Consider the following 12,747-nt stretch of genomic DNA (forward strand, 5'->3'; position numbering starts at 1 on the left):
CATCTATGGAGATGCTTCATCACCCAGGTCATGCTTGTCCCAAAGGTGCTTATTCCAACTGGACTTTCTTGGGTTTTTCTCCTTTAAAAAGTTTCATTTCTCATCCAAGAATAGAATTTAAAAAGTTTCTTGGATGAGAAGCGAAACATTTTCAAAGAAAAAAAACCCCAATAAAGTCCACTTGCCTTTTGGAAAAAGTACCTTTGGGTCAACTGAGGGAAGGTTGTTTTCTGATAGTTAACTGTACTTGTTAAGGACAATTTTATCTACTTCCCAGTCCAGCCTACCACTTGACTTTCCCTGGTGGTCTCTAATCCAAGTATTAGTCACACCGAAACCTAATTAGTTTGGAAGACCAGATAAGTTTGACCAGGTGCTGCCAAGTCTAAGTCTAAGCTTAGTGATAGCAGTGTTCCAATATCTCAGGGGTTGCCACAAAGAAGAGGGAGTCAAGCTATTCTTCAAGGCACCTGAGGACAGAACAAGAAGCAATGGGTGGAAACTAATCAAGGAGAGAAGCAACTTAGAACTGAGGAGAAACTTCCTGACAGTTAGAACAATCAATCAGTGGAACAGCTTGCCTCCAGAAGTTGTGAATGCCCCAACACTGGAAGTCTTTAAGAAGATGTTGGATAGCCATTTGTCTGCAACGGTATAGGGTTTCCTGCCTAGGCAGGGGGTTGGACTAGAAGACCTCCAAGGTCCCTTCCAACTCTACTATTGTATTGTATTAAGCCTTAGTCCAGGGGTGTCCAAACTTGGCAACTTTAAGACTTGTGGACTTCAACTCCCAGAATTCCCCAGCCAGTTCTGCTGGCTGGGGAATTCTGGGAGTTGAAGTCCACAAGTCTTAAAGTTGCCAAGTTTGGACACCCCTGCCTTAGTCGATGTCTAAGTCTAACTCATTTAATATAAATCAATTGATCAATCAATCAATCCATGGTGTGATGGAGTACAGGAACAAGCACAAAGGGGAAACCCAGTCCTATTTGACTTGCTTCAAAATTCAGGAATGAGTTAATTATTTTTGGCTTGTTGGAAGAGAAAGTGTCTCATGAGCAGCTGGTGTCTTCGACCCAACAAATCCAGGAGGGAAAATCTTGGAAGTTCCCAAAGTTTCAAACTGTTATTTAATATGCAAGACTGAAGTCTAGGTTCATAATTCTCAATTATGAATGGATGAATTCTATTGCTATCACAGTTCATCACCTTCTTGGTGACTGACCAACTCAGTATTAAAAAAACTTGGTGAAAAGTTCTCTGTTGCTATGAGATATCGAAGTATTTTTATCCATGCCCATTACTGAAATCCATCTGGAAAAATACGACGTTCCTTTTTTACCTAATCCATACTGAGAGAAACACCATGCATTCTTTTCTCAATTAGTTGTTGACATATGTGTTTTCTTTAGAATGATAAATGTACACAAAAACTAATAGTATCATATGTCAAACAATGTTGGACATATTTCAGAAGGATGACTCTCATAACGCTTTAATCCAGAGTCCTCACTCAACCTAGTATACAGCAAATTATCAAGGACTGATTAAGGATAACCCATAGTTAGCATTATACTTGGTCAAACCTACATTTCATAAATTTCTTTCTTTCTTTCTTTCTTTCTTTCTTTCTTTCTTTCTTTCTTTCTTTCTTTCTTTCTTTCTTTTTCCTCTCTTTTCTTTCTCTCTTTCTTTCTCTTTCTTTCTCTTTCTTTTTTCTCTCTCTTTTCTCTCTCTCTTTTTTCTTTCTCTTTCTTTCTTTCTTTCTTTCTTTCTTTCTTTCTTTCTTTCTTTCTTTCTTTCTTTCTTTCTTTCTTGACTGTGTTAAACGGGTTGCAACCACATTGGCATATTTATTAAAGATTTATATGATCATTCAATTCATAGAATGTGTCTTGAAGCGGTATACAACTTCCTAACAACAATTGTAACCACCACAACAAAACGTCAACAAGACCAAAACACAACATTGTCTACTCTGTCTCTCAGGATGAGCTCATCTGAGATCCTGATCCCAATGCCTGAGGAATAGTCAAATATTCAATGCTTTCCTAAAGTTAACAAGATCAGAACCAATAGAATTTCAAGGGAGAAGAAGTTTCATAAAGCAAGTGCCACAACTAAGAATGCAGTGTGGCTGCTATTGGTGGCCCAGTCCAATTAGTCAGTGCAGTGTTTTTTAATTGAAAGGTTTGGAAGAAATTGGGAAAATGACCCAACAAACTTTCCCAATGAATACTGGTTTACTATTTATATTCCTTAGTACTTGTAAATTAATACTGCATAAGAAATCAATTCAGTTATTATTACTAACTGCTTGGCTTGTTATTGCAAAACTTTAGAAAGCTAAGTACATCTTCCACCCGATCAGTGATTTTTGATCAGGTGTATTTAAAAGCATGACAAATTGACTAAAAATTTAGCACAACAACAAAAAGCTTAAAATACCCTCCACAATCAAAAACAAAGTTATTCATTTGTTATTTAGCTATATTAATTTTTATTGGTAAAATTTACTGACAGAAATTTATTGCTACAAAAGTAAGTTTTGATAGAATATTGGATGTTGAGATGTGTGTACACAAACACGCACGCATACACACACATCAAGAGAGAGATACATTTATTGTTGTTTAGTTGCTCAGTGACTTCAGACTTTGTTTTGCCAATGGACATAATTTTATTCATTGTTTTATAAGATCAATTTATCTCTTAACAAAGCAGGGGTGTGGACAAGTGAGTTTAAAAAATAAAGTTGGTGGCTGCAACTGTGTGATGAAAACCCCTTTCCTGATCATTCCTACAAACCTCAATGTGCATAGCTTGGTCACCCACCACAATTCATAGGTATTTTGGAGACCTTGGCAGTGAGCTTGAAACCTGATTTTTCAACCATTCTCTCTCTCCAACTCTTTTTCTTGGAAGAGTTTGTGAGTAAATTGGGCCACCTGATTGATAGATATTCCCAAAACACAAATAGCTAAGTGAAGTTTGTTTAACCTTGAATATAACTGAGTTTGCTTTTGGTTAAATGAAAATATCTGGGGGTGGTTTGTCGGGTCAATTGATTCTTTTTTGAACACATTAACTAATTTCTGACTGAGTTCAGCACAATGGAAGAAGATAGTCATTAATGCGAAATCTCAAACTTGAATCTTGAAAATCTTAAAGTTTATTACACATGTGTGAACTGTATGCGTTTAAAAATTCTGAACCTGTTTGATTTTGCATAGAAATTGATGTAAATTTCAGCAGAGTAACTATCTGTCATTCTGTGAAGAAGGAATATTGCATCACCACCACCACCATCAAAGGATCTAGAGCTGTAGGAGTACCCTACAAATAATAACAAGCAGTTGGGACAAGTTTCATCTTGTTTTATGGAAAGCCTCTCTCAAGAGATAAAGACAGGTGTATCAGAATATGAATTTATGAGACAAATCAGGCACGAATTCAAGGTTGCAGCTACCGGTATATCTTATTCAAACCCTATCTTTAAGGCTTACTACTAATTCATATCATTTTACCTCATGGGTGAGTTCCTCAAATAATGATGTTATTTTTGCATCCCTAAAAGACAACCCATGTTTACCTCAGAGTATTGACAAACAAAAACAAACCCCTGCTTTGGATTTTTCATGAGAAATAATTCCATCTGGCAAACACCGCACACAAATGAATGAACGGAGCAAGTAATCATGTGGAACCGTTGCAATGTGTTTAATATTTATGCAGATAACCATCAAGAACATTCTTCAGGGCAGAAAGGGGTCACAGAAGTGGAACTAGAGTCAGTGTCGGGAATATATTCTGCTCTGAGAAAGCAGCATATGCTATCTTTTGTTGTTGTTGTTGTTGGAAGCATTCAAGATTCATCCATAATATTTTGAGGATTGAGGATACTTGCTCTAACTACAGTGGTTTCCACCAAGGTCCTCTGTTCTGGTGGGAACAGAGGTTTAATCCTATTGGTCGAAGGGTCTGACAGCTCCCTATAAAAGGGCTGCTGTCAGACTCAACCTTCGCTGGATTGTTCTCACTTGTTGTACTTAATAAAGAGTTGTTGTTACCGTTAAGCCTGTGTGTGCCTATCCATTACCCAATCTAACACTGGAAATAGATAATACATAGATAAATATATAAAGGAGGATAAGGGATATGTTAATAAGATTAATGTAGCTATGTACGATAAGTAGAAACTGTATTTGTTGTTATGTTAAAATATGTATGGAAATGACAAAGCCAGGAAGGTCGCTCTATGTCCAATGTTTTTAATGTTTATTCAATAAAATAAAATAAATAAAAAATATTCATCCAGAAGTGAGAGAAACCTTTTGGACAAATTCAAGACTGCTTAATAGGGATTCACTTCTCCTCCCATATGAAACACTGTTTGTAGTAGATCAATTAAAAATAAAGCAAAGGGAATTTTCTTCCCTTTTGAGATCACGATTGATGAAATTCTACTCATTTGTTGTATGACTGATTTTTTTTAAAGTAGGGAGCATGTAAACAACCACCTTACCTTTGCCCTATTTCTGATCTAAATCATGCTCCTGTCCCTATCTGTGGTGGAAAAAAAGGTAGCATTCATTCCAGGAAATTTCTGATTCTCCAAGCCTATCATCTATCATATTGGGGTCCAAACAGGGGTGGACTGCTACTGGTTCACCCGGGTTTGGGAGAACCAGTAGCTAACATTATGGCCAGTTTGGAGAACCCCCAAATCCTTCCCCTGGCTGGCCCCACCCACCCTGTCCCTCCCAGGAGTCTGCATGTGACCCATTTTGGATGCAAAGTAAATGCACGGCCCGTGTGGAGGCTTGGGGAGGGGAAAAATGGGCCCTCCTGGAAGTTCCAGAAGGCCAGAAACGGGCCGATTTCGGGCCACCGGAAGACCTCCGGAGCCCAGGGGAGGCAGTTTTGCCCTCCCAGAGGCTCGAGGAAAGCCTCCGGACCTGGGGAAGGCAAAAATGGACCCCCTGCCATGGTGCAGGAGACCGACTAGGCCACGCTCACCATGGCCAACCTCACCCAGCAACTGGGTAAAGAACCTGTTGCTAAAAATTTTGAAGCCCAGCCCTAGGTCCAAATTATCCCCTCTTCAAGTTTTAAGGTTTTAGATTTTGTTTGTTTTGTTCCATTGTGTCCGATTTTTGGAGATTGCCTGGACAAGTCCCTGCAGGTTTTTGGCAAGGATTTCCAAAACAGCTTGCCAATGCCTCCTTTGTAGGGCTAAGAGAAAATGACTGGCTAAATCACCCAAGCTGGCTTTGAGCCTAAAGTGGGACAAGAAGCATGCTTAACCCAGTATTTCTCAACCTTGGCAACTATAAGCTGTGTGGACTTCAGCTCTCAGAATTCAGCATGGCATGGCTGACAGGGGAATTCTGGGAATTGAAGTCCCTACGCTTTACAGTTACCAAAGTTGAGAAACATTGCCTTAATCACTATCCCAAACCAGCAGAGTGAAAATCAAAAGGACACGATCAAACAGATACCAGGGACTATATTACCCTAGCAATTCGATCCCAGATGATCTGCATTTTTAGTTTAAAAAAATATATCAACATTACATTTCAGTGGGATAAAGAACCATTGTCAAAATCCAGTCTGGGTTCTGAAGCTGAACAACAGAAGTAAATTAATTGGCTCCCACAGAATTATAATCATGCCTCATAAATGTAAATGTGAAATTTTATTAGTTTTTTTTAATGTCTGTGTTTTAAGGTGGAGGTTTTAATCAATGTTCTTCAATCCTTTGAACATAATAAAAGAAAAGCAGGATCGATCAATCTACTTGTCTACGCTGGAAGGCATGTTATGAATTTTCCTTAGGGGCAAGGCTCTGAAGGGGAATTAAGAGTTCTTACATTTTGAAATTTGCAGCACTTAGAATTGGAGAATATGTGACCGTGTTGATACATAAATATTAAAAATTGTTCTCTGGCATCCATGTTAGAAATATTGCAATTAAATCTCAGTGGAAATGGATAAAGAAAAGCCTTTATATCACATGAACACAAAATTGAAGTATGCCATTTCTCTTCCATAGCTATATGACAACAGAAACAGAAACAAATACGATAAATAAATTCAAATCTATTCCCTTCTGCTATAAAAGGAAATCATTTAAAATAGAAGCTATTACTTTAAATCATCCCACTGCTTTCCTTAACCCGGCGCTTTCTAGATGTATTGGATGTCAATTCAGCTGGCATTGCCATTGGCTGGAGTTGATGGTAGCAGGTAGCAATTTGTGCACATCTGGAAAATGCCAAGCGGAATAAAGTAGGGCAAATAAATGGAGAATTCTGCATAGAGCCTAAGTAAAGGTAATGGTCCCCCTCGCACATGTGTGCTAGTCGTTCCTGACTCTAGAGGGCGGTGCTCAACTCCATTTCAAAGCCGGAGAGCCAGCGCTGTCCAAAGATGTCTCCAGGGTCATGTAGCCGGCATGACTAAATGCTGAAGGTGCATGGAACACTGTTATCTTCCCACCAAAGGTGGTCCCTATTTTTCTACTTGCATTTTTACATGTTTTCGAACTGCTAGGTTGGCAGAAGCTGGGACAAGTAACCGGAGCTCACTCCATTACGTGATGCTAGAGATTCAAACTACTGACCTTTCTGATCGACAAGTTAGCCACTGAGCCACCACGTCCCTAATGCATAGAGCCTAGGATGGCCTTTTCCTGCCCCTTCATTCTATAAAACAGGCTAAGATTCTGTTCTAACTACACACACCAACACTCTCTTTAGACTGTTGCAATCTTGTTTGCCTTCAAGTGGGAATTACCCCTTAAGGACTAAGGACTTATCATTTACTGTTGAGGCTTGGCCGTATATTCTTTAAGGAAATGATGACAGGCTGGGTGAGATGGAAAAAGGAGTGAATCACCCTCCTATGTAACAGGAATTTCATAATGGGCAAAACTCCCATCCACCGAGAGAGTGTTTGGCCTTTTGACTTGGTCATAGTTGAAAATTATGACAGGCTCAACTTCTACAGTATATCCCAAACATTCCTTCGTGTTTATGGTCACTGATTAACTGGAGGCTCTTGTTAGCATTCATGGGTGAGAAGAAGACTCTTGATAGTCATAAGATCTACACCGGAGTCTCTTTCGTGTGTGGGGTGTTTTTTTTTTTTTCCAAATGCAACTACCAGTTAATAAACACATTACCATGAGTGTGGTCTAGAATTAAAATGTGAGATAAAACATAGCCTTGAAGCTCAGGCAGAAATACGTGATGTTAAAAAGCTAACCTTAGCGTAGGAGGTTCATGGCTTCATTTGTTGGTGTGTTTCCAAAGTCCATTCACTTTTGTGATTGTGAAGGTTTGGAGTGGGGCAGGGGGTGGGAGGCATGAAGGGTACACTTCAGTCATATGCATTTACACTATATTGCCAAAAGTATTCGCTCACCCATCCAAATAATCAGAATCAGGTGTTCCAATCACTTCCATGGCCACAGGTGTATAAAATCAAGTACCTAGGCATGCAGACTGTTTTTACAAACATTTGTGAAAGAATGGTCACTCTCAGGAGCTCAGTGAATTCCAGCGTGGAACTGTGATAGGATGCCACCTGTGCAACAAATCCAGTCATGAAATTCCCTCGCTCCTAAATATTCCAGTCAACTGTCAGCTGTATTATAAGAATGTGGAAGTCTTTGGGAATGACAGCAACTCAGCCACAAAGTGGTAGGCCACGTAAACTCGTCCAACATCAGTGTGTGACCTCACAAGTGCGCTTCTGGAAGAATGGTCCAAAATCCCCATAAACACACTCCTAAACCTTGTGGACAGCGTTCCCAGAAGATTTGAAGCTGTTATAGCTGCAAAGGGTGGACTGACGTCATATTGAACCCTATGGATTAGGAATGGGATGTCACTTATAGTAAGTTCATATGCGAGTAAAGGCAGGTGAGCGAATACTTTTGGCAATATAGTGTATATTAGTTTCTGAATGTAATAATTTCTGACCTGCCAATCTTGTATCCTTAAAACAGTATAAATGCTTAATAACTTACTGTTAACTTTTTACAAACTAAAGTTTTGTAGGTCTGGTCTTACTATTTCAAGGGATTTCTCTCAGACCTGTGCTTCTTTGTAGTTGGACTTTGAAGCTCTCCACTTGAGTAAAACCAATACCACAGTTTTAAAACACCTTCCAGTAAGCAGCCCACAGAAACCACAGTCATCAGAAGATTCCCCAGCAAAGTATACAATGGGGAAACTACAGACATTAAAAATAGCAGGAAGAGCAAGAAAAAGACAAGCGGTAGTGTGTTGTTGTGCATTTATTGAGAGAAGCACTCATCATGCTGGTGGGATTTAATGGCTATTGGAATCTGTTCATTGAGATGATGCAACAGATCTCTTCAGTAAGTTAGGCATGACTTGCTATAGGACCATGATGGCAAACCTATGGCAGATGTGCCAAAAGTGGCACGTAGAACCATATCTCCAGGCATGCAAGCTGTTGCCCATTGTATCTTCCGGGCAGCTGCCTGGTGCGCATGCATGTGCCGGGCAGCTGCTCTTACGGTTTCCGGTGCATGCATGCACACTGACAGAAAAATGTGCATGTGCACCAGAAACCAGAAGACCAGGTGGCCAGTGCGCATGCGTGCGCTGGAAAACCATAAGAGCAGCCTCCCAGAGCACACATGCGCACCGGGTGGCTGCTCTTATGGTTTCTGGCACGCACAAAAAGGTTTGCCACCATTGCTAAAGGAAGAATGGATTTGGTTCTGTGATTTTCAATTTGGTTGTTTGTTTCAGAAAAGTAGAAAGGTTTCAGAAGCTTGGAAGATGGTGAGTCTTTGGAGCCAAGGCAGTGAGCAACAGTTCTTAAATATTCTTATCCTCAATGCAAATGTGGGTTTATTAGCCTAATAAGGAATAGAATAGAACAGAATTTTTTATTGGCCGTGTGATTGGATACAGTCTCCAGTGCATAACCACTCAGTATGTACATACAAACTGCAAACATACAGTGTACATTTAAACATAAGCTCTCAGTGTACATTTTTTTAACTGACAGTGATTCTTCAATACTTTATGCAGAAATTAGGAGTATCACTTAGTTTTTCTATATATTATAGGAACAAAGTTAAAATTTAACTCCCCAAATTTGCAGCCAGCATGGCCCTCGGATATACTTTCTGGGAATCACTGGGGCTGAAGTACAAGGATCTAAGGGCATTCAATTGGGGAAATTGGCAGCAGAATAATACGGCCTTCATCGGGTCTGATCTCTGCTCACATTATGACCTTTCCAGTAACATAGATCTGGAATTTTTTTTAAAAAGTAATAAATAAATAAACCAGAGCAACATTTCTGGGAATTTGCATGATTTTAAGGATGGTGTGTGTGTTTCTAGATATTTTCGGCCCTTGCAGTATCTTGGTGCAGTGATCCTGTCTTTTCCCAAATGCCTCTCCTCTGAACTGAAAAAGGCAGCTGATGAAGTGAGGAAACTAGAAGGTTTATATAATAGAAGACACAGTCACCTTCCTACTCCTACCAACAGATTCTGTGAAGCAGGGAGGATGTTTTCAGAATAAAAGCCTTTACTTATGCCTTTACTGGATGCATCCTTTGTCACAGTTGCCTAGTTGCTCCTACCCACAACCAAGATGTGAAGTTTGCAAAGTGCAGCACATTAAAAAATCTTAATTCACTCCTTGTTAATAATAAATAATAATAATAAAATTTTATTTGTTAGCCGCACCCTCTCCCGAAGGACTCGGGGCGGCGCACAATAAAAAACACATAAAATACAAATATGGACAATACATACACAAGAATATAGACGTATACGTGTACATGGAGGAGGTAGACAGATGAATGGAAACAATTAAAATCGCAATTTAAAATCCCCTAAATAAAATTACAAAATTAAAAACCCGTCAGGAGCGATATGATCAAATTATGGTTGAGCCAGGCCAGCTACTTGGAATAGGTGGGTCTTGAGCTTTACACGGAAGGAGCGGAGGTCAGAGGTAGTCCTAATATCCGGAGGGAGGTCATTCCACAGAGCTGGGCCCACCACAGAGAAGGCTCTGCTCCTAGGCGCCGCCCCTCGGCACTGTCTGGTGGACGGCACCTGGAGAAGTCCCTCTCTGTGCGAGCGAATGGGTCGCAGGGATGTATGGGGCAGGATACGATCCCGCAAGTAGCTAGGTCCTGAGCCATGTTTTCCGCTCTACATTAAGAACTTTAAAAGGTAAAGATAAAGATCCCCCGGCACATGTGTGCTAGTCGTTCCTGACTCTAGGGGGCGGTGCTCATCTCCATTTCATAGCTGAAGAGCCAGCGCTGTCCGAAGACATCTCCGTGATTATGTTTCCGGCATGACTAGACGTCGAAGGCACACAGAAGGCTGTTATCTTCCCACCAAAGTGGTCCCTATTTTTCTACTTGCATTTTTACATGCTTTCAAACTGCTAGGTTGACAGAAGGCATATAAATCCAATAAAACAAAACAAACAAACAAACAGAAGCTGGGACAAGTAATGGGAGATCTCTCCGTTATGCGGTGCTAGGGATTTGAATCGCCGAACTGCAGGCCTTTCAGATCGACAAGCTCAGTGTCTTAGCCATTGAGCCACCACATCCCTTATTAAGAACTTAGGTACCTTCTAATCGTCATGCAGACATAGTGACTAGTTAGTACATTGATACATCTTCTACAAATAGTATTGGACCTTACCCAACATAAGAATAGGAGATGCAATTCTACTGATATTTAAGAGGAAGGGACTTCCAGTGCATTTCCTTTTCTATGATTGGAACAATTTGGTTTATAGGCTTCCAATGTTTTGGAATGCTAACATTTGCCAAACGTGTCCCAAAGTGATCAGCTATGCTGGATTTTACCCCATTCTTCTTAAAGAGTGTATGTTTCATTAGCTCACTTCCAGTTAGCTGTCTTCTCCTTGGAGTGCATGGTGTTCCCTGAGATGTTACTGTTTTATTAAGAATCTAAAATTACACTATGCAGTGACAACACGTAATAACCATAAACATTTCATATAATTCTGCTTGTCTCAATAAACAAATGGGACAATGATTGGATTTCAGTAAATGTAGCTCGGAAGAAGATTGCTGGCAAGAGAATGACTATCTAATGTTCAGAGAAATGGGTAGCACAATCACAAAGTCTTATGTACCGCAGAGCAGAGATGGTTGAGTTGGAGAGATGGTTAAGTTGCAGGACCCAAAACTTGTGGTAGGAGATGGGGGAGATCTTTTTTTTTGTGTGTATGCAACTTAACACTGATGCTTCAGCTAGCTGGAACTCTTACCTACTTGGTATTTGAGCCAGCAGTGTGCTGTGGCAGCCAAAAAAGCCAATGCAATCCTAAATTGCATTAACAGAGGGTTACAATCAAGATCAAGTGAGGTACTAATATAACTCTATAAAGCCCTAGTAAGACTACACTTAGAGTACTGCATCCAGTTTTGGTCACAACACTATAAAAAAGATGTTCAGACTCTAGAAAATATGCAGAGAAGAGCAACCAGTATGATTAGGGGACTGGAGACTAAAACATACGAAGAACGGTTGCAGGAACTGGGCATGGGTAGTCTAGTGAAGAGAAGGACCAGGGGAGACATGTTCCAATATTTGAGGGGCTGCCACAGAGAGAAGGGGGTCAAGCTATTTTCCAAAGCACCTGAAGGCCGCACAAGGAATAATGGATGGAAACTGACCAAGGAGATATTCAATCTAGAAGTAAGGAGGAACTTTCTGACAGTGAGAACAATCAACCAATGGAACAGCTTGCCTTCGGAAGTTGTGGGAGCTTCATCACTTGAGACTTTCAAGAAGAGATTGGACTGCCATTTGTCAGAAATGGTGTAGGGTCTCCTAGTTGAGCGGGGGGTTGGACTAGATGACCTTTAAGGTCCCTTCCAACTCTGTTAATCTGTATCTGGATGTCTCCTTCAAAAGGAGAGCACATATCTTTAAGATTTTGCAGATCATCAAACCATTTTCCATATTTTTATAACACTCATATAAATACACTTTCTATATTTTAGATTTGTCTTTATTCTTTTAGATCTCTACTACAGGTAGACCTTGCTTAACAACCAAAAATGAGTAGCTCCCTATATGGAACAGCTGATGGGTAAGGATTCTACCTCTCATGCCAGCTATTTCTAAGAAAGTGAGAAAGATGACAGCAACTACACGAGTACAGGTTGTACTAAGGGACCTTAGTTTAGCTCTACAGATCTGCACATGCATGCAAAAGATTTCCATTGTGGAGATGTGGTTACAAACATTACACAAAAAGTCCTTGCAAACAAATTGGAAATAATAGGAGAACTGCCCCATGCGAAAATATTCTTTTTTGCTGATTTGGCATACCATTTTAAAAGTAGTTACTGTAGTTACTGGAGCTAGAAATTTATGAAAATTATTGCAAAAGTATTATACCCTGTGACATTCCAGCTTTTTAAAGGCACAGAGCATATGTGGATATGTGAAAATGAATAGCTTTGCTTCCTGCAATAAATTCTACTTTTGAATGGCTAGATTTTGATATGGAAGCTGGACTGCCTTTGTACAGATTTTCCAAAAAGTTCAGTTACCAGCAAGTCCAACTATAAGTCTTCATTTTTAGACAGGGTCAATCTACCAGGCCAACATTTCATAGATTCCAGATTCCATCATCAAATATCTATGGATTTTGGCTGTTGTTATCTACTCTAGCTGTGTCATTCCTC

The sequence above is a fragment of the Natrix helvetica genome (genome assembly GCF_964273705.1).
Source record: "Natrix helvetica genome assembly, chromosome: 3".
In the NCBI taxonomy this organism is placed as follows: Eukaryota; Metazoa; Chordata; class Lepidosauria; order Squamata; family Natricidae; genus Natrix; species Natrix helvetica.